Source organism: Meriones unguiculatus, chromosome 4 (genome assembly GCF_030254825.1).
Source record: "Meriones unguiculatus strain TT.TT164.6M chromosome 4, Bangor_MerUng_6.1, whole genome shotgun sequence".
Lineage (NCBI taxonomy): Eukaryota > Metazoa > Chordata > Mammalia > Rodentia > Muridae > Meriones > Meriones unguiculatus.
The window spans coordinates 62,703,194-62,726,414 of NC_083352.1; the positions used below are offsets into that span (position 1 = coordinate 62,703,194).

At 46.0% G+C, this 23,221-nt stretch overlaps 1 protein-coding gene across 2 annotated transcripts in view; it reads right to left on the reverse strand.

Moving 5' to 3' along the window:
- Gatad2a (GATA zinc finger domain containing 2A) overlaps nt 1–21,851 on the reverse strand; it is a 91,811-nt gene extending 69,960 nt beyond the window's left edge. The window contains exon 1 of one of the 2 annotated variants that reach the window (XM_060381909.1): nt 21,514–21,851. The gene's annotated coding sequence lies outside the window, so the exon portion shown is untranslated. The remainder of the gene's footprint in view (nt 1–21,513) is intronic. The other variant, XM_021638094.2, reaches the window with a different exon arrangement.
- Nucleotides 21,852–23,221: the final 1,370 nt, after the last annotated feature.

Here is a 23,221-nt window from a genome sequence, read left to right on the forward strand (position 1 = left end):
GTGCACAGACATAGATGCAAACAAAACACTCATACACATCATAAAGAAACCTTAAGAAAGCCAGGCTGGAAGGTCTCAGAGGTTAAGAGCACAGGTTGCTCCAGCACCCACATGGCAGTTCACTGTCTATAACTCCAGTTTCAGGGGAATCTGGCACGTTCACACAGACACACATGCAGGCAAAACACCAATGCACATAGACATGAATAAATTAATAAATAAGTACCCAGGGCTGGAGATCTGGCTCAGTGAAAGACCTGGGTTCTGTCCCCGGCAGCCACATGCAGCACAGATGCACATGCGGGCAAACACTTGTACATGTCAATTGTTAAAAAATTATCACAAAAATTTAAAATAAATCCTCAAACTGGGTGGACCTCTGAGTTAAAGGCCAGCCTGGTCTACAGAAAGAATTCCAGGGTAGCTAAGGCTACACAGAGAAATTCTGTCTTAAGGGGGGAAAAAAGGAAAAAAAGAAAGCCTAGTATAACAAAGCAGTTGGCAACATCAGAATCACCAAAACAGACTCCTGCCTGTTCCTTATTCCAGCCTTACAACAGTGATGAAACAGACACCTGGACTCCTGAAAACTGCTCTAGTGGCTTTTTTGTAACACACAGAACGGAAACATGTGTTACTGCACTACAACTGTAACAAAATCTTATGGCTACTGTTGTTAGTTGGGAAAAACATTAATGTACTTCCCGCCCATGAGTGGGTCTCACCTCAAATTTGAAAAATAGTTCCTGTGGAACAAGCTGTACAAAAATCCTCGCCCTCAATGTAGCTTTCCTAAAACACTTCTGAATTCTCTGCGGAGGTCCACACACCGGTTGGCAACTTTGTCACTGACCCTTCCCCACACCTAAACCTTCCAAGTATAACACAACATCTTGCAGGACCTCCTGGGGAGAAGCATTCCTCCATCTCAAAAAGATACAAAATACCAATGAGCGAAGAACCTGCCCTGGCGAATAAATGCAAATACTTCAGCTCACACAAAAAGCTCTCAAACTTGACTAGCTGTATGTAGTTCAGGGGCCTCCTGCCCCATCCATGTGCAAGGATGGGTAAGCAGTATCCAGGGCTTCAGCTGCACACAGCACGGTTGCTCTAAGAGCTGCTGGTGCCACAGTGATTAATCAGATGGTGTGCATTACTGCAAAATAAGCAAAATGTTACCTCACGTACTTCACCTGATTCCTATAAATGCCAACTTAATTAGCCATGAACAGAACCAAGTGTGGTCAAGTAGGAGCCCTGAAACTCCAGGCGAAGGTAAGGATTCCAGAGTCTGAGCTGCTGAGCCCACTGAGTCACCAAGGTGACAAACTGTCCAGCTTAAAGGAAGCATCAGCTGTGACATGCTAATGACACAATCCTATGGACTGGTGACAGGTGGGCTGCTCCAGAGGGGCAGTGTCAAGTTCTCCAGCTGAGAAAGTATTGCGTGGAAAGCAAAGGTGAAACACTACAGGGTTTCCTTCTGTGACATGAATAGAGCCAGGGGCACAAATGATGAAGTGACAGTAGGTGCAGGCCTCTTGGCAGGTCCCTTTTTGGCTTAGCTGCCTGGATGGAAACCTCCCTGCCCTGATGCCTTGGGCTGGCTTTTATGAAACATGAGGCAATCAGCTGCTCACACCACTATCCACGCTGCAGACACCTAATTACCAGCCGTGTTTTCCTCTGCTCTCTCACCCTAAGAACAAGCTGTTAGTCAAACACTTCTCTAACAGGGACTGTAGCCCAACAGTGGGGTCCTTGCCCAGCATGCCTGAAGCCCCAGTAAAGTGGGGGAGAGGCAGGGGGAAAAAAAAAAAGCAAAGCTTTGCTAATAATAGCCAGGCCTCCTTACACCCCAATCGCTATAAAAATAGTCTAATTATCTTTTAAGTGCATTATTAAATAAACTAACATCTGAGCCTGTTTCTACACAATGAAGGTACTGAAGATACTTGGAGGAGGCTAAATTCCATATTCCTGTCTCCTTTTATAGCAAAGGTTGGGTTGGCCCAAGCATCAACAGCAAGTACAGAAGTACTTAGGCCCTGCTGCTGAACGCTGGAAACACTGCACTTTTCTTCTTCCTCCTCCTCCTTCTCCTTCCTCCCCTACCCCTCTCTGATTTTTCGGAACAGGGTTTCTCTATGTAACCCTGGATGTCCTGGAACTCACTTTGTAGACCAGACTGGCCTCAAACCTAAAAACGTGCCTGCCTCTGCCTCTGGAGGGCCTGTTTAAAGGCGTGTGCAACCACACCCAGCTGGATGCCACTCTTTTCCATTCGAAAGTTCCTTTTAAAGTTTCTGGTGAACAAAACTTAAAATGCATTCCTAACTGAAGGGCAAGAACTAGAACACAGGTCCCAAGAGCATCACAGGTAAGAAGACAGCAGGGCATAATCTAGAAACTGAGGGAGAGTGAGGCAGAGAGACAGGACCCCTGTTTACAGAACATATTCCTAAGAAACACTGAAGTCAGCAGGTGTAAACACATCATCCATCTAGCACTCAGGAAGCAAAGGCAGGAGGATCAGGAGTTCATGGCCACCTTGAATTACATGACATCCAGTCTCAAAAAACTGAAAAAAGGAAAAGAGGAGAGAGAGGCTAGGACTCTACACTCAGCTGCAGCTCAAGAGATAAGCCAGTGACTAGAAAATTCAAGGTCTTTGGTTCCCAGCAGCATAAAAGAAAAACCAAAGAGCCATCTGGCATGGGGACACCAGCCAGCCATCCTGATACAAGAAGCTGAGGCAGCCTAGACTACCAAATGAGTTCAGGGCCAGTTTGGGGAACTTAGACAATGTCAGGTCCCCCAAGAAATTCCTTTTCCTAAAGTCTGACATTTAGACAGACTGTGTTTCAAAGTGAAAAAGAAAGGTAAAGCTAGGTTAGTGCTAGAGAGCTTGCCATTCATGTAGAGGCCCCATGTTCTATTGCCAGTGTAGGGAGCTGAGGAAGTCAGGCATAAATGTGCAAAGAGTGGATGAAAGCCATGTGCAGTGGCACATGCCTGTAATCCCAGCACTCAGGGAGGCAGAGGCAGGCAGAACTCTGTGAGTTCCAGGCCAGCCTGGTCTACAAAATCCAGGACAGCCAAAGCTACACAGAGAAACCCTGTCTTGGGGGGGCGGGGAGTATATGAGGTCCTCAATGAATATCTATTATTGGCATAGGTACAGCCATATGAAAGACCCAGTGCCTCAGACCCATGGGAATTGGCAAAGCCTTCTCCCAGGGTGAGGTTCAGAGGGATGACAAAGCCTTCCTCTGGTTCCAGTTCAAATGTTGGCAGTGTGAGCAAAAAACTAGCAACCACAGCTTCCTCCTCCAGGATGCAACAGGAGACTGCTCCCCGACAGAAGCTCCTACCCATACCAGCTAACTCCACCCCTGTGCTACACACACTAAACACCCTGAGGTGCCAGGCTGTTGTATAGTAGATGTCCTCAATCAGAGCAAGCACAGCCTGATTCCAGCTTTTCTCTATGTGTGTCTGTTCTTTCCTCATTCTTTTACCACCCCACTCAGGTTGTCAGGACCAAGGCATGCAGGACGAGGCACCTCAGTATGAGGGGAGAGGAGGAAAAAAAGGACAGAAGGAAGAAATAAAGGACAGGCAGGTTGAGGAGTCACAGAGGAAGAGCTAAGAGCCTCTCTAAGGATGTGACACTTCAAGAAGTTCCTAACACATGAATTATGGAAAATGCTCCGGGCATCAAGAACAGCGAAGCAGCAGGCTGGAGCAACTATTATAAAATACCTGGAAAGGGGCTGAAAAGTCAGCTTCAAGCTAGCAGGAGGGCTCACTGGGGAAAGATGCTTGCTGACAATCTGAGTTCAATCCCCAGGACCCCACATGGTAGAAGGAGAAAACTGACTCCTGCAATATATATATATATATATATATATATATATATATATATATGTATGTATGTATTTAACTAGATAGACAGATGATAGATAGCTATTGTTTATTTAAAAAAAAAATTACTACTGACAGGGTCAGGCTGGTGGTGTTGCTCATTAATAGAGTAGAACTCATGCTGGGCATGAATGAAAAACTGGTTTCTATCCCTAGAACCAAGACAATAAAAACAAAGCTGGTGGAAGGACATAACACATGACTGCAGACCCAGCTGTTCAAGAAAGGGGAAGATCATTTAATTTAAACTCAGGAGTTTGAGGATAGGAGATAAAACTCAGGGTCCAACCCCAGCACCACAGATACCTATAATCCTGGAACTTTTCATTTATTTTATATGTATAAGTATTTGCTGGCATTTATAGAAGTGCATCACATGAGTAGAAGTCAAAAGAAGGAATGTGTGCTGCCTAGTTTTATGTCAACTCAACCCCAGCTAGGTTCATCTCAGTGCAGGGAAACTCCAACTGAGAAAAAGCCTCCATAAGATTGGGCTTAGACAAGTCTCTAAGGCATTTTCTTTTTCTTTCTTTCTTTCTCTTTCTTTCTTTTTCAGATTATGAAAATTTATTACTGTGTTTCCATTGTCAACATTTATTATCTTGATCTTTCCTTCTTGCCTTTGTACAGGACCAAGAGACTCCAGGAATACCACCTACAGCATGACCTTTTTGACCAAATCCAGCAACCAGAACTTCATCGTTATCCTTGATGAAGTTCCATCAGTTGTCATTAGACACAAACACTGTGATCTTCTTGCTGTTCTTGATCAGCTGCGCCCTGACACACTTCCAGATAGCAGAATTTGGCTGTGTGACTTCAACTCCTATTTTTTCCAGCACAATTCCCTTTGCATGAGAAGCATCTCCAAAGGGATTGGCCTTCAGGGGTGTGCCCAAGTGGGCTTTCTTGTATTGTTTATCACGCCACTCCTGGTCCCTTCAGTGACTGCGGAGTTTCCTGCCAATATGGAGACCATGACACTTGCTCATCCTGCCGGTGCCACAGGCGGGAGAGAAAGAGCTCTAATTTTCTTAATTATTGATCGAAGAGGACCCAGACCACTGTGTGTGGAGCTATCCCTGGGCTGATGGTCCTGGTTCTGTAAGAAAGCAGGCTGAGCAAGCCAGTAAGCAGCACCCTCCATGGCCTCTGCAGCAGCTCCTGCCTTCAGGTCAGTGCTCTGTTCTTGTCCTGACTTCCATCAATGATAACAGTAATGTCGAAATATAAGCTAAATAAACTCTTTCCTCCCCAAGTTGCTTTAGTCATGGTGCTTTATCAAAGTAATAGTAACCCTGGAACTGGAGTTACAGATACCTGTGGGCTGCCATGTGGGTACTAGGAACCAGACCTGGATCCTCTGGAAATGCAGTATTTTACCTGCATTGGTGTTTTGCCTACACATATGTCTGTGTGAGGGTGTCAGATCCCCTGGAACTAGAGTTACAGACAGTAACTCTTAACCACTGAGCCATCTCTCCAGACCTAACCCTAGAACCTGGAAAGCTGAGGTAAGAGGATCATTGCAATTTCCAGGACAGCCTGGGCTACAGTGAGAGCCTATCTCAAAAACAACAACAACAAAAACATAATGAAGTATCTATGTAGGTTCCCAAGCAAAGCAGAACTGACTCTGTAGGCTTTGACCAACTTTGAGATAACTGTTATCAAACAATGGTGAAAGGCCCCCGCTTGTTTCTTCAGAAAATCTCTAAAGGAATGAAGAAGGCGACACAGGCATGACTCCCCAGCACTCAGGAGGCAGAGCAAGGAGGACTTAAAAATAAGGCCAATTTGGGGTACAGAGAGACCCTGTCTCACAAAACAAAATAAAACAAAAAGCACACCAGGCTGGGGATGAAGTCTCTGCAGTAGAATACTTGCCTCAAATGCACAAAACTTGAGTTTGATTCTGGGCAGCACAAAAGAAAACAGGTTGTACCAAGCTTCCTTCTTTTTTTTCTTTTCTAATTTATTCTTATAAAAAAAGAGCACTAGAACTACCTGGATGGCTCAGTGAATACCAATGCTTGCCACACAAGCCTGGTGACCTGAGTTCAATCGCCAGAAACCATGTAAAGATGAAAGGAGACTCCACTGCACAAAGTGGTCCTCTGACCTCCACATGAAAGTCAAGATACAGGTATCCGCTCACAACATGCATACACACACACACACACACACACAGAGAGAGAGAGAGAGAGAGAGAGAGAGAGAGAATAATAAGCTTTTTAACCTACTTATCAATACCCATTACCAGCATGTTGCTCTACATGTTTCCAGCTACTATGTTCCCACTCCTGGTAATATAAAATGCTACATCCACAGTTCGTTCTGTGCCTCCAAAACAAGCTTTGAGGTCTCCATGTGCCCCTGATGCCATCCTTGCTCCCACAGGACTGCCAGCAACCTCATGGCACAGAAGCATATCCCCTGCTGTCCCTGGCTGCACGTGTTACTAGCAGGCAAGAAAAATTTCTTTGTGTGTACAAGTAATTTACAAAATCCCACCTACTAGCCCGGAACAGCTAGTAATCCCAGCACTCTGAGGCAGAGGCAGGCAGATGTCTGTGGGTTCAAGGCCAGCCTGATCTATAAAGTGACTCCAGGACAGCCAGACTACACACAGACCCTGTTTCGAAAAACCAAAAAACTAAAGTAAAATTAAAAATTAAATAAAAATTCAGACAAGGAAGATACTAGACTTCCCCCCCCCCCCGCCTTTTGACACAGAATCTCTGACCCAAACTCACCACGGAGTCCAGGGTGACCTTGAATTTCTGATCCTCCTGCCTCCACTTTCTTAGTGCTGGGATGACAGGCATGCAATACCTCACCAGACTTAACATGTCCTAGGGATAGAACGGGAGGCTATGCATGCTAGCTCAGAGCCCTACTACCCGAGTGCCTTGGCTCTTGCTGATGGCTTGGGGAATGTGAGGGTTCCAGCAGCTGACTACTTTGTCAGGAACTATAAAGTTAGTGTGGCCGCTGTACCCACAGACTCAGAAACTCCATAGAGCAGAGTAGCCAACCAGAGCACTGGTGTCCTGCTGTGCTGTCACCAGGTGACCTTCAGGGACGTGCTTCTGAGGGGCTGCCAGATGTGTGGCAAGAATCAAGAGGCAGATGTAGGCAGTGCCTCTCAGGGTTTAGCAGTTGTAGAGTTTTTTTCTTCCTTTCACATTTACATTCTGTAATGGAACTCACTTCCTTCTGCTTTACTTATGGAAGCAGTGGTATCTTTCTGCTATGACTGGACCGATGGAAACCATCTTTCAGCACAAATCTTGTAGCACCCCTCCCCTGCAGACTTAATCTTGAGTGTGGATAGTGCCTTCTCCTACCCTGTGACCTCAGGAAAAGTACAAATGGCTTAGTCTCCAGTACTGTGTTTTCACCTGTGGGTGTGGGGTACACAGAAGGTGATCTTACAGAGCTGGACAGCTGTTACAGAGCTGGAGTACAGCTGACCATCTACTTGAGGCTGGCCAAGGTTGAAGCTGCCCAGGAACAAGCTGGTCCACTGCTCTGTGACAAAACTTGTCCTGTGTCCACTCCCCCCAAATAGGGAATCCACACACACCACAGGTAGTACCAAAGTCCAACTTAGTGAACCACTGAGTTTTGGAAGGGGGGGGGGGGGAGAGGGTTGTTGTTATTGTTTTGTTTTGTTTTTGAGACAGGGTTTCTCGGTGTAGCCCTGGCTGTCCTGGATTCACTCTGTAGACCAGGCTGGCCTCAAACCCACAGAGATCCACCTGCTTCTGCCTCCTCTGATTGCTGGGATGACAGGCGTGCACCAGCACACCTGGCTGAACCATTGAGTTTTATTGGGGTTAAAGAAGCAGAAATGACTCAAAGACGGCTGCATAGCCAAAGCCTACCCCAACATGGGTGACAGCTCACAGAGTTGGGAACCTGGAGCACACTGCATAATTTTCAGTCACCTCAGTAGGTTGGACAGTGACCTTTCCAGGTGCCCCAGTAGGTCTAAACTTTTTCTAGCTCGGACTAGTTTTGCTTACTGAGGCAAGGAAGGTCCTTGTGAATCTGGTCACTTTCAGGGACTTCCTGAAGCTATTTTGAGTTCTTTATCTTCCTGCTTAGGGAGCTTCACTGCAGGATGGAATGTTTTAATCTCAGAAGAGAGGAGGGGAGGAAACCATTACACAGCATCTGTGCTGGGCCGCAGGCTGGATATTTGCCATATGGACTTCAGGGTCTACTGAAGCTTAATAGGGTGAATGGGAAGAAGCTCACACCTTGCTGCATGAGACCTCACTTGAAGGGTGTGAGCAACACTGGTCTGACTTGCTGAGGGTCAGGAATGGGGCTGGATCAGGAAGTACAGAGAATGCTGAAGCAAGGAAGGGACGATGAGGAAGATATATGTAGTCAGTGGCTGGGTATTCTAAGGGAGAGAGTATAGGTACAGCAGGGACCCAATGTGGTCTTTGACTTCCTTTGAAGTCAGTGATAGAACTCAACATTCTGGCATAGAAGAGCAGAAAATAGCTGGTGAAAATAGCTGGTGGTAGTGCACAACTTTTATCCCAGCTCTTGGGAGGCAGAGGCAGGCAGATATCTGAGTTCAAGGACAGACTAGTCCACAGAGTGAGATCTTGTCCCTAAAACAAACACATAATCAGGAAGCCAAATTACATAGATTGAATTTAGCCCTGTCAGACATCTAGGTTTCTTGTAAGGATCTGAAACCTGTTAGATATCCTGACATGCTTCTGGACCTTCTAGGAGGCAAGAGTTGAGGTGGGCAGGTTCTTACTTAGCTATCCCAGGAATTCATGCCACCAACACCCAGAGATTTGGCTTCATATTTAACCCTTTAAATGCCTTTGTTGGTAGTTGCCTTTTTTTTTTTTCTTTGAGACAAGGTCTGACTATGGAGCCAGGGTTTGCCTCAGACTTGAAATCTCCTTTTGCTTCAGCCTTCTGAATTCTTGGATTGTACATATGGGCCACCATATCCAGTGAGGGTTAATGCTTGACATACATAAAAATTGATTCCCCTGCTCCATCTTGCTGGGATCTAGCATACACTCAGCAAGCATTTTACCTCTGAGCTACATTCCAGCCTTCCTTTCATTTGATGAGTCACCAGATTCAAGACTGGCCTTGAACTCCTGCAGCCTAGGCAGTCCTGCCTCAGCCACAGGAGTCGGTTGGATTCCCAGCCTCTGCCAGCCAGCCAGGCTTGAAGTGAAGTCTTCCTGTTCTTGAGGTGGAACATGCTGCAGTGTGGCGCTGCTTTGCATGCATGGAGGCATAGCTATGTGCTGTGAAGGAGAACAGAAAGTATTCTGTATGGGGTGGGGCTTCTCATCCTAGCAAGGAAGCCTTTGGGGAGGGTACATGTTCTCTGTTCTGGATAAGGTTGGGAGATATGCTGTTGAGCAGCTGGGAATGGTGGACTGATAGGAAACTTGTTTGGAAACTGTTTGGAACTTGTTCTCCTTAATCTGTGACCCAGGGGTATTTATTGGCTAGTGAGGGTCCATCCAGAGACTGAGCCTTCTCTGAGCATGAATGGGTGTCCTGAGATGCTGGCACCTAGATTAGACCTCCCTCCCCCCCGCCTTTTTTTTCCTATTCTGTTTTGTTATTTTTCTTTAATCTATGTAAAATGTATTTATTTTATAAACCTTTGGGAGACTTAAAAAATAGCAGGTGGAATCTTTTTTCTTTTTCTTTTTTTGTTTTTGTTTTCATTTTTGTTTTTTTGAGACAGGGTTTTTCTGTTTTTCTTGGCTGTCCTGGACTCACTTTTTAGACCAGGCTGTCCTGGAATTCATATAGATCTGGGATTAAAAGCATACATGCACCACCACTGCCCAACTAATCTGAATTTCTTGATAATTTCTTAAAATACTTTGGGGAGCTTAGGCAGGGTCTCACTATGGAAAATAGGCTGGCCACAAACTTAGAGATCAACCTACCTCTGCTACCCAAGTACCAGGATTAAAGGTGTACTCTACCAAGAGCTGAAGAGATGGCTCAGTGGTTAAGAGTACTTACTACCTGTTCTTCCAGAGGACCTGGGTTCAATTCCTAGCTCTCACATGGCAGCTTATAACTGTCTGTAACTCCAGACAGTTCCAGGTAATCTGACACCCTCATACAGACATACAGGCAGGCAAAACACCAGTGTACAGAAAATAAAAATTTTTTAAAAAAAAAAGGTGTACACTACCAAACCCAGTTTAAATTATTTTTTTTTTAAGATTTATTTTTATGCTGGGAGGTGGTGGCGCATGCCTTTAATCTCACTGCTTGGGAAGCAGAGGCAGGCAGATCTCTAAGTTCAAGGCCAGCCTGGTCTATAGAGTGAGTTCCATGATAGCCAGGGATACAAAGAAAACCAAATATATATATACATGTGTGTGTATTTTTTCTGTACATATCTGTCCCATGTCTGCAGGTACCCAAAGAGGCCAAGAGAGGATGTTAAAGCCCCTGAAGCTATAGGTATAGGTGGTTGTGAGCAGTCTGAGTCTAGAAACTGAACTTGAACCCTCTGGAAGAACAGCAAGCCATCTTAAGCACTAGACCATCTCTCCAGCCCTGAATTTTTTTTTTCTTCAAACTGGATAGGGTAGTGCCCACTATAATCCCAGAACTGTAGGGGTGAGAGAGGAGGACTATGAGAGTTTAAGGCCACCCAGGGATGGTGGTACTACCTGCAATCCCAGCAGTACTCAAGGAATTGAATTCCAAACTGGCCTAGGCTACATAGCAAGAGTTTAGAAGATAAAGCAAAACAAAAAAACAGCTGGTGCTACAGTTCTGGCTACTTGAGAATACACAGTGAGGAGATCTTCGAGGCCAGGGTTTGTAAACCAGCCTGGACAACAAAGGAAGAGCTTGAAATTCTGTAGCCAAAAGGGGGCAGAGATAGAAAGATGGAGTTCCAGGCAGCCTGGGTAACACAGCAAGACCCTGTGTCAACAATTATTCAAAACAGGTGGGGAAGTGCTGGTAGGAAAGTAGCTGCAGATCTGGGGGCTTGCCTAACATGAGATGAGCAGGCCTCTGGTTTCCACACTTAGCACCACAGGGTTAGGGAGGAAACTTCAAAAGTGGGAAGGGCTTTGCTAGCTGTTAAAATAAAATAGTCTGTAAGATAGCTCTGCTATGGAGGGATGCCATAAGACCTACAAACACAAAGCATGGTGTTTTCCAGAGACTCAAAGAGCTGAGCATTCTGCTCTTGGTGACCATCCCAAATTCTCCTGTTCGTCTCGACCAGTTGCCACAGATCAGCTCTCACCAATAGGCGTCATAAGCCTCACAAATGCCACAGAACCTCCTGGCCTCTGTTTCCAGGAAAGAAACAGAAGCTAGGTGAGGAAGTTAGAGGAGCAGTGAGGTTTCAGTTTGAAACTTCCCAGAAATAGACATTTAGGTTCCCAATGAGACTGGCTGCAGCACCGAGGAGTATTGTCCAGGAAAGCCCATGGGGTTCAGGCTTGTCTCCTTGTCTGGTGCTAGGCTGGCTCAGTGAGAATGATCATTCTGCTCACTACTGGGCTGGTGAGACCCAGCACTCACTTCAGGTAGGCAATTACTGCTGAATTTTTTGCTGGCACAGGAAGTCACATCAAGCAATAAACTCCACATTCCCAATTTTTAAATCTAAACTGTTATGTATTGGTTTGAGTCAAGGTCTCTCAGACTCGTGTCTCACTTACGTTTCAAACTTCCTGTGTATCCAATTCCCGATCCTCCTGCATTGCTCACAGAGTTGATACTGGGCTGAGTGCTGGTTCTAGGTCTTTGTACGTGCTGCACAGTGCTCCACCAATTGAGTTACATGCCCTGCCCTAATAATTTTTTAAAGGGAGGAAGGGGGGCAAGATGGTTCAATGGGTAAAGGTACTTGCTGCCCCCAGCCTCATTAACTGAGCTCAATCCCCTAGGCCCAAATGGCAGAGAAGGGCCAACTGTTGATACTCAGGTTCTGACCTCCACACAAATGCCAAGGCATGCACTAAACACCCACACACAACAAATATGCAAATAAATGAGCAAATGCAAAAAAAAAAAAAAAAAAAGCAAAAAGGTGAGGCATTCATGAAGCTAGAAATGACATTGACTACTCTTAGAGAGGACCTGGGTTCAATTCCCAGCACCAACACAGCAGCTCACAAACATCTGTAATTCTACTTCTAGGATAGCCTAAACCTTCTTCTGGCCTTCTTGGGCACCAAAAAGACATGTGGTACAGAGACATACATATAAGCCAAACACCCATGTGATGGCTATTCTTGGTTGTCAACTTGACCATATATTTTTTTAAAGATTTATTTATTATGTATACAGTATTCTGCCTGCATGTACACCTTCATGCTAGAAGAGGGTCCCAGATCTTATTATAGACAGTTGTGAGCCACCATGTGGTTCACTGGAATTGAACTCAGGACCTTTAAGAACAGCTGGTGCTCTTAACCTCTGAGCCAGCTCCCCAGCCCCAACTTGACCATATTTAAAATGAACTACAATGACATGAAGGGCACACCTGTGACAGATTTTTTTTTTCCCATGGTTTGAAGTAGGTGAATCCACTTCTAATCAGGACCTTTGAGAGTGGAAGACACATGCCTTTGATCCAGTTCCTAAGGCAGGAAGACAGGCCTTTGATCTGAGCCTCACCTTCTTCTAGAAACCTCTGTAAGGACATGGAAGACAGCTTTTGCTCTTTGCCTGTTTGCTCTCCCCTTGCTACCAAGTCCATTCTTTAGAGCTTACTTCTTCAAGACTCCACCATAGACTGAAGACACCTAGCCTTGCAGCCTAAGGTAACTACTGGATTCTTGGCCTTTCCATTCATAGCTAGACACTGTGGAGTTAACTGGACTGCGGCCTGTAGGTCATTCCAATAACTCCCCTTTCAAGATAGATAGATAGATAGATAGATAGATAGATAGACAGCTTCATTCTATATTCTGTTACTCTAGAGAACCCTTATACAATCCATACATATGAAATTTATTTTAAATAATTAATAAACACAAGGCCAAGATTTGATGTTCAGCACCACAATACTATAATACTAACAATACTACTAATAATAATGGCAGCCAAGCCAGCCTTTTTTTTTTTTTTTTTTTGAGGCTCACTCCATATTCCAGGTTGGCCTCGAACTCAGAGCTCTGCCTGCCTCTGGGATTAACGGTGTGTGGTGCCAAACCCAGTGGCATATACCACTCCAGAAGCCAAGTCAGGTGGATCTGTGTACCAGGCCAGCTAAGGCTATACAGACAGAACCTGTACCAATCACCCAATCAGTCAATAAAAAATAATTTAAATGGTATTTTAAATGGTACTGGAGATTTAAGTGAAACTGAGAAATTAGGTTCTCGTCTACCTCAGCAAATGAATAAAAACACTTTATGTACTTGACAACCTAAGCTCAACCCTGGGACCCAGATGGTAGAAGGAGAGAAGCCACTAGAAAAACTGTAAATAATATAATAAATACATGTATGTGATGTCGATAAATAAATAAAACCACCTTATTAATGACTACATAGAAAAACCTGCCATAAGCAGAGCTCTTTTTTGTGGAGGAGGAGAGAGTGAGAAATATGATTATATTGCCAAGGCTGGCCTTACAATCCACCTGTCTTAGCCTCCCAAGTGCTGGGATTATTGGTGTTCAATACGTGCATAGCTAGAACTCTTCCTCAAGTACTCACGTTCCATTTACAGGCGACTTTACAGAAATTTATCCACACTCAGTGATACACCATTACACACAAAGGGTGGGGGTGCAAACAGGAGCAAAGCAGAACACTGAACATTACAAATAACACTTCCACTCATTTCGATGGAGCCACTCCATATAGCAGTTAATTCCCAGTTCCCAAAAAGACTGCTTATTTTTTATCCTCAACACCCTAGAGGGAACAAATGCCCCCAGTGCTGTCTCCAGCAGGAAGGAAACCCTGACTTCCCTGGTTATTTCAGTTAAATAAATCAACACTTCCTCAGCCAGAGCTGGACAAGGGCAGTGTTTGCACCCACATGCATTTCAGCACTGCCCACCAACTGTAACCACGTTACATTACACTGTATAAAAGTACCTAGATCAATACTGTTTCTAACTACTCAAAGCTTTTTATTGCTGTAACAATCCTTCAAATGGAAAAAAAAAAAAGTTTAAAATTTTTTCCTGTTAGACGAACAAATATGATGAAGGCGCAGCCATCCACCAGCAACATCTGTGGCTCACGAAACAACGGAGTTTCAGAGGAGAGCGAATCCCCTAAGTTTTTCATTTTACACATATAACCACACACACAAATAAGTACATTAACAAATGTAAAATGTTTTCATTAGATAAATAAATAAGCTAGCTCACGTAACGGCTCATGCCTATAGTTCCAGCACTCAGGAGGCAAAGGCAGAATTGTCACCTGTTTGAGTCCAACATGAGTGACATAGTGCGGCCCTGTCTTCTAGCCCCAGAACCCACATTAAAATGCCAGGTGTGGTGGTGAACCCTGTAATCCCAGCACTAGGAAGGCAGACACAGGCAGACTCCTGGGGGGCCCTGGCCAACCAAGCTTACCCTACTGTGACCAGTGAAAAACCCTGTCTCAAAAAAATTTAATTACTTTTAATTATCAAACCAAAACCTTTTTCAAGGTTTAAGATAGTTGGACATGTTTTAAAAGTTTAAGAGACTCAGGAGGCAGAGGCAGGCAGATTTATGAGTTTGAGGCCAGCCTGATCTACAAAGTTAGTTCCAGGATAGCCAGGGCTACACAGAGAAACACCCTGTATCAAAAACAAACAAACAACTTAAAAGCCAAAAGTCAAGCCAGACATGGTAACATGCCTTTAATCCCAGCATTTGTGAGGCAGGGGTAGGTGGATTAATACTATAAATTCAAGGCTGGCTAAGTCTACAAATTAATATCTTGTTTACATAGATAGATATCTATCTATGTATCTATCTGTCTGTCTATTCACAAACAGACAGATAATCCTAATTTTATGTGAGACACTACCTCAAATAAAAAAGGGGGGGCCAAAGTTACTAAACACCCTGGTATACTTCTATAATTCCAACATTAAGGAAGTAGGGGCAGAAGGATCTGTGAGGAAGGCCGTTCTGGGCAAAGCGTGGAGTTTAAAGGCAGCCTGGGCTATAAAAAAAGACTGACTTTTCCAACAGGGGAGGGCCTAGTTCAGATTTTCATCCATTATTTTCCCCCTGGGTTTTATCCATCTGTTGACACACGATTCACCCACTGTGATTATAGGGCTTTCACTAATTACTAAGAAAAAAATCCACTAAAAAAATAAAGAGTATCCTATGTGGGCATGGAGGCACATGCCTGTAATCTCGGCCCTTAGGAGGCACAAGTTAGAGGAGCATGAGTCTGAGGCCAGTCTGAGCCACACAGCCATATTGCACAGAAAAACCTATCCCAAAAAAAGCAGAAGTAAAGACACAAGTGTCCTGTCCCCTCATTCCTAATCCACCTTACCCCAGACTCTCCTCAGCCCCAGAGGTTGAGTTAGCATTGCCACAACTCTCTAGAACTGGGTCCTAGGGCCCAGGTGAATTCTGATCTCCTTGTGGGCACTAAGCCACACTGGGTGTTTCAAAGTACTATTATTATGTGTAGTCGAACGCCTTTGTGAGATACTTTCCCAGTCTTTTGTTCCCAAATCTGATCCATTACCATGAAAAAGGTTCATTTTTCAAGGCTCTGAAGCTTACCAGGTAACTGTTCCACATCCATTTCAAAATGTGGACAGGATTCTTTAAGATTACAACTCACCTACTTTTTGGATTCAAGTTCATTGTAATATTCTGTTTTGCGTCCAGTCTAATTAGTTATACATCTCTCCACTTGCCTGTCACGCACAAATTAGCCCATTTAACAGAGGGACATGCCAAGGCCAAGGCAAACACAAGTTCCTGCCACATAGTCAATCCTTTTCCCATCTGGTAACAGTGCGTAGGAAAACTGAAAATCTTTCAACATTTGTTTCTCTCTGAGGATATTTAGCCTTGGCAAACTATCAAGCCCCTTCTGGTCTGGGAGTGTAGGCCGGAACCCACCCTCATGAACATCATAACCAACCTGGACTGACCATCTAGTCCGTTACCTCAGGTTCACGCCTTCCCTCAAGTTCACCAAGAGGCATCTTTACCTTCATTCACAGCATTGTGCTCCAATATTTAGTAGCATGCTGGTGTTGTGCTATATAACTTGTAAGCCACACAACTAGGAAAAACATTTCCCTTAAAGCATCAAAGGGAAGCCATGTTCAGTGCCACAGGCCTGTGATCCCAGCACTCAGAGCCCCCAAGAAAGGAGGTAGTCAGCCTGCTTTGGTACAGGTGTGGTCTAAGTACCCCCCCACACACAGAAATCACAACTGTGCTGTTATTAGGTTAGAAAGCCAAGTGCGGTGGCACTGATTTTCCATCCCAGCACTAGAAAGACAGGAGGCAAGAGGATCAGCAGTTTGAGACCAGTCTTGGTTACACAGCAAGCATGACTCTAGAAGCTACATGAGGCCTTGTCTCAACCATACTCTTCCCCTCCAAAAAAGGGTGAAAATTTAGCCAGGCTTAGGCTGTTTAGACAGGGATCATTAATGGTACACGCCTGTAATATTAGTTGCTCAGAAGACTGAGGCAGAAAGATTCCAAGATCAAAGGCTTCCCTGAGCTACAGTAAGTTCAAGGGCTAGGCAATATAGATTGCTGTCTCATAATTACAACAAAAAATTGAGGAGGGAAGACTGGAGAGATGGCTCTGTGGTTAAGAGCACTGGCTGCTCTTCCAGAGGACCTGAGTTCAGTTCCCAGCAACCACATGGTGGCTCACAGCCATCCGTAATGGAATCTGATTCCCTCTTCTGCTGTGCACCAAAACAGTGTCATCTACATAAAATAAATATATCTAAAAAAGACTGACTGCTCTTCCAGAGGACCCAGGTTCAATTCCCAGCACTACATAGTATCTCACAACCACCTATAACTCTAGCTCCAGGAATTCAACACCATCTTTTGACACTGTATGAATGTGGTATACAAACTTACATGAAAGCAAAACACCTTATACATAAAATAAAAAAGTAAAAATGTTTAAAAATATTTAATGACTTGGGGATACAGCTTAGTGTAGTTCCATGATAAAAGTACTCGCTTAGCATACATGAGAGACTGGATCCAATATGGGGGGAAGGGGGAGGTGAAGTCCCCTTGGTTAAAGTGGTAACCTTTAAAATAACTTCTTTATTTCTACTTTATGTTCATTGGTGTTTTGACTGTACAAATGTCTGTATGAGGGTGTCAGATCCCTTGGAACAGGAGTTACAGATAGTTGTAAGTTGCCATGTGGGTGCTGGGAATTGAACCTGGGTCCTCTAGAAAAGCAGCCAGTACTCTTAACCTCTGAGCCATCTCTCCAGCCCCAACTGGTAACCTTTTAAGAGAAAAGCTGGAGAGATGGCTCAGGAGTTAGCAGTACTTACAGAGAACCCAGGTTCATTTCCCAGGACCCACAGTTCCAAAGGATCCAAAGCCTTCTTCTCATGTCCTCCAGTTCATGCCCACATACATAAATATTAAAAAAAAAAAAAGGTAAGCATAGTGGCACTCTTTTGATCTCAGCACTCAGAAAACAGAGGCAAGTGAATCTCTGAGTTTGAGGCCAGCCTGGTCTACAGAGTGAGTTCCAGAACAGCCAGGGCTATATAGAGAAACCCTATTTTGAAAAATAAATTAATAGGTAGATAGGTAGATAGATAGATAGATAGATAGATAGATAGATAGATAGATGGATAGATAGAAATTAAAGAGTACATGTGTGCCTATGTACAGTTACACACACCAACAGCCTGTTCCTTGTCTCTTGCCATTTAATCACCCTGTGCCATCTCAGCAGTCAAAAACCTCGTTATAAAGTAGCCTGACTCAGCCATTTTGTTACAGTAACAAAACTTACCTCTTTTCTTTAACACTGTAAGTATAAGCTGGATTTCCTTTCAAGTGATAAATCTATGCACATACATCAAATCCCAGGACACCCCAACGTCCTCACCATCTCTCCTCTTTACTAAGCACAGTACCTACTGATGACCAGCAAGAAGCAATGGAAAAGCAACAGGTCTGCAGCAGCCTCCTGCCTGGACTTGATTGACTACCCCAAGAGCTGAGGACCCAGGAAACTCTCCAAGTGATTCTCCACAGAAGAAAATAGCTCGAGTTGAAACTTGTGTCCTCCTGGTCCACCGACAGATTTAGAACTCAAATTATAGCCTCAGCAGGAGTCTTCACAAAGGACTCAAATTAAGCAAGACCCGGATGGAAAGGAACAGGGAGAGACTACATTAAGTTAAACTAAAAAGAGAAGTACAGGTTGAGCTGAACAGAGGGACACAACTTGCTAAAATACTTAAAACCACACAGCCTGCCAGCTTCAGCGCTCTGCTAAGGCCAGCTCTCTGTGTTCCCAGCCTGAAACCATCCTGTGGACTTAACGCAGTTAGGACTTACTCAGATTTCAAACTGAGTTCATTTCTGTCCTGTGGACCATCTCAATGCCAGCATTCATCCCCTTAGGCTCCTGAGAGCTCTACCTTTGGCAAAGCAGATAAAATTAGCTACTGTAGTGAACTTGGAATCCAGGGTGGGCCACTAAAGAAGTACATAGGAAATTTGTAAACACCATGGAAAACTTTCCTTTGGGCCAAGCCAAAGTCACCTAAAACTTACAGAAATGTAGTTACATCCTCTGTCCCCTTGCCCACTTTGCACCTTTTCCAGATCTAGGATGACCCATTTCCTGCTTTTGTCCTTTCAAACCAAGGCCACAACCTGGGGCTCCTCTTTTGATCAAGGGCTGAATCAGAGAGCTCAAGGCAGCAGGAAGCCCTGAAAGCGCAAAGGAGAGGTTTCTTCTCCTTTCTTCAGGAAGGAAAGATCCTCTCTCTGCAGAGAGGACCTACCAAGGGACAGGGCAGGAAGTGGGTTCATCCCATAGGCTTGACCTTGTGATAACAGGGAGACAATGTTACTGCCTTCTCTCTTGGTGCCCACAGTCTTCTGACACTGGCCTGGGGTGTCAGAAAAATGTAATAAGCAAAACAGCATATAATACCTGCACCCAAAAGGCTGACTAACAGTGTTAGGTCAGACTTGGCAAAAAAAATAAATAAAATAAAATTAAGAAAGTTGGGTATAGTGGCCCTGACTTTAATAAAGATCTTGTCTCAAAAAAAAAAAAAAAAAGAAGAAGAAAAAGAAAAAAAAAAAAGAAAAGAAAGAAAGAAGAGAGCCAGGAGGTTGGTGGCACACTCCTTTAATCCAGGTACTTGAGAGGCAGAGGCAGGTGGATCTTTGTGAGTTCAAGGCCAGCCTGGTCTACAGGAGTTCCAGGACAGCCAGAGCTGTAACACAAAACAAACCTTATCTCAAAAAAAAAAAAACAAGGGGGGATGGGAGGGTGGAAGAAAGGGAAACAAAAAAAAAAGGTAGAACACCCTTCAGGACTTAGAAAAAGACATGAGAGGAAGATGTTTTGTTTTATGCATATAGATCCTTCAACTTTCCCTCTGGCCACAAAAGTCTCAGTCCTCTGAAAACTGAGATAAAAGTCATGAAAAAAATCCAGTACTCTAGAGGCTTAAACAAGATGATTCAAGGACAGCCTAGTTCCATACATGGGCAGTTTGAGAGGAGCCTGGGGTATACAGTGGAAGACCCTGTCTAAAACATAAAACACAATGATGACTAAGAAACTCCCAGGACGGTCAAGAAAGAAAACATTTCTAAATCTTTACCTTTACAATAGAGACCTGGCTACCACACAGAAATAGAGAAATCTTGAAATTGATGGCTCCAAGGTTAAATGATACCACAGAGATTAAGGAGGGAAATCTCAAGAAAGGAAAAAAATCTCAGGCAAGTAGGTGGGGCAAACTCCAGTGCTGCAGGACCCCTCAGGAAAATGAGGAATCCACAGTGTCTCTTAGAAGGAAAAGGGATACCTAGACAAAGTGGGAACAGTGGCCAGGCATAGTAACTCACACCTGCAATACCATCACTCACGACGCTGAGGCTTTGCAGCTACCCTGGGAGCAAAGTGAGTTCCAGACCGGCCTGTGTGAGACCCTGCCTCAAAAAAGAAAGGGGACAGTAATGCACACCTCAAGTCCCAGCACTTGAGAGGTGGAGGCAGGCTATCTCTGAGTTTGAGATCAGCCTGGTCTACAGAACGAGTTGAGTTCTAGGACAGCCAGGGCGGAAAAATCTTAATTCAAAAACAGCCTAGGTTATATAATGTAAGAAGACTGAATCATAATCATCATCATCATCATCATCATCATCATCATCATCATCATCATAATGTGAGGAGACCAGGCATAATGACACCAGCCTTTAATTCTAGCTCATAAGGGCCTCTGCAGCCAGAACTCTTATGAGTTCAAGACCACCAGTGAGAGCTACACAGTGAGACCTCACCCCCCAAAAGGGGTGGGGGAGAGGGAGGCTTGCCAAAAACTTGGGGACAGCTCAGGAAAGTGGGGAAAATGTTCAAGGAGCACTTAAGATTATTTGGGGAATCTTAAAAAAATAAATAAGTTACTCAAAATGAGGACAGAAAACCAGGGAAAGAATTTTAGAAAGGGATCTGTCAAAAAAATGGGGAAACAGAAAATTGTGGGATGGAGTACCCGAAAGTCAAGGTGATCTCAGAAACAACCTCCATAGAAGAAAGAGGTCCTGAGAAAGCACGTACGTGTCTCCTAAGGGAAGCGGAACCTTCCTGAGGGAGGCAAGGAATCCCAGAAAGGGAGGGGGGCGCTCCTCAGACAAAAAGCCACCTTTTACAAGAAGCATGGGAGTGAGGCCAAAGACTCTCGAAAAAGAGGGGGATCCCTCAGAAAATGACTGCATAACCTTAAAGAGGCAGGGTACCTCTGAGAAGAGATAAGGGTCTCAGAAATAGGGATTCCCCTTGGGAACTCAGGAGGTCCGAAACGGGGTTCCTCTCAATAAGGTGGATGTCTCACAGAAACTCCGAGAGAGTTGAGGGTTCTCAGAAATAGATGTTCTCCCTCACAGGTAGGGGTTCACAGGCGGGGTAGGGGTGGGGAAAATACGGATAAACAAGGGTCCCTCGGGCTAGGTCCCCAGAAAAGTTGAGTCAGAAAAGGTGGTGCTCCCCTCAGAAAGGGGTCACTCTCAGAAGCACAGGGTCCCCCTCTCTGGGGTACTCTCGGAAAGGCAAGGGTTCTCCAGAGAAGGCACACCCTCAGCGAGGTGAAGTCCTCTAAAAGAAAGGGCACCTTCAGACGCTAAGTCCCCTTAGAAAGAGGGTGCCCTCAAAGAAGTACCCTAGAGAAAGGGCACTCTCAAACACGGGGGCTCCTCCACAGAGGGGGAGCTCTCGGGGATGGGGGCCTTCAGACGCTGGGTTTCCTGAAGAGTCCAGTAGGGAAACGCACCAAGCCGGCCAAGCGGAAGCCGGGGGAGCCCGGGGCACCGGAAGCCGGGGACCCCGGCAGCGGCGCCTGCCCCACACTCACCGAAGTTGCTCGGCTCCGCGCGATCGGCAGCTGGGCCCCGGGCCGGCCTCGAGCAGAGCGCTCGAGTCTGGTCTGGGCGAGTCCCACGGCGACGGCTCCCTTGGGTGGCGCCGGAGGCGACGGCGGCGACAGGACGACGGACGACCGACGGACCGACTGCGCGGGCGGCGCGGGGAGCGCTCAGGCGGCGAGGGTGCGCGTGCGCGCGCCGGAGCGCCGACCCCGGGCGGAAGGAGCTGCCGCGGCGCGCTCGGCGCTGCCGCTCGGTCTCAGCGCTCCTTCTCACACTGAAATTGCCCGCTTCACAGCCCGGCTTCCCCGGTTGCTAGGCAGATTTTGCCTCTCGCACTTCCGGGTTGAGGCACGTCTCCCCGAGTGGCGGTGCCGCAGGCCAATGAAGTCTGGCTGGGGCGCTCAAGATCCGCACCCCGCCGAGGGTGTGGCCAGACCTAAGACAGACAGCTCCGAGCGGCCAATAGTCGCGTTGGCCGGCTGGCTCTCCGGATCGCGCCGGTGGCTGGGGCGGGCCTAGGGGGCAGGACGGGATGACTGACAGACAAGCACCCAATGGAAGAACGGAGCGGGTGGCCGGACCAGTCAAGTCGCCATGGGGGAGGGCTTTAGGTTTGGGGCGGGAATGCCATGCCTCGAGGGGTGCGGTCTTGGAGGACACGTCAATTCGTGGCCAGCTTGCTTGGACCGTAGAGGGCGGTTTGTCTGGGCCGCCGGGCGGCCAGCGAGCAGCTGAGCAGAGGGTTCCCCCGCTGTGCTCAGCAGGGGCGCCCCACCCACAATGCACCGGAGGCTCTGGGGCCTGGACAGCAGCAGCCTCTGAGTAGACCTAGGGCTGCTGGTGGCCTGGCTGGGTTCCCGTGAGCGCTGAGACCTGCGCTCTTCCGGTGGAGTCGCGGCCGCCGCCGCCTTCTGAAGAGTCCCGGGACGCGGCCCTCAACCGTTCGAAGGAGAATCTTTAGGTTCGCGTCGCTGGTCCCGTTCTGAGGACGCCGCCAGCGTGTCGGCCTTCACCTGCTTTTCTGAGAATTGCCTGGATGAGGATACTTCGGCCGTTCAGCATCACGGAATCTCTTGAATGCTACTGGGATGCGTGCACCTCTGAATGGAAGCCCCCACCCCAACCCTGTAGATCACGTGCTGCCACGCCAAGAGTTCAGATGCGGGTCTGGAGTGGCCCTAGATTTCCCTCACCCTTTACTCAAGCTGTACCCTTTTAACTTTTTTTTTTTTTTTTTCCTTGAGACAGGACCTTACTATGAAGCCCCGGCTGGCCTGGATCTCACAGATATCTAGGTTCTTTCGGTTTTATTTTGTTTGGTTTGGGGGAGTGAAGCTAGAGGACAACTTGAAGGAGCTGGGTCTCTCTTTCCACTATGTGGGTCCCAGATATCAAATTCAGGGCCTCAGGCGTGGTGGCAAGAACCTTTACACTTTGAGCCATGTAGCTCACCCTGTCTATGTACCCCTAGCTGCCCTACTCTACTCCTCTCAAACTTAAGAAATCCTTCTCCTATGCCTTTCAAGTGCAGAAATTGAAGGCATGCACTACCATGCATGCAAGATGTATTTTTATTTGTCTCCTGTATCTCAGGCTAGCCTCAGACTTGTTACTATGTAGCTGAGGACTACGCCCTGCTTAACCCTTTTGGTCTCTCCGTCTCTACAATTTCTCTGCTAGATAGGAACTTTCAAA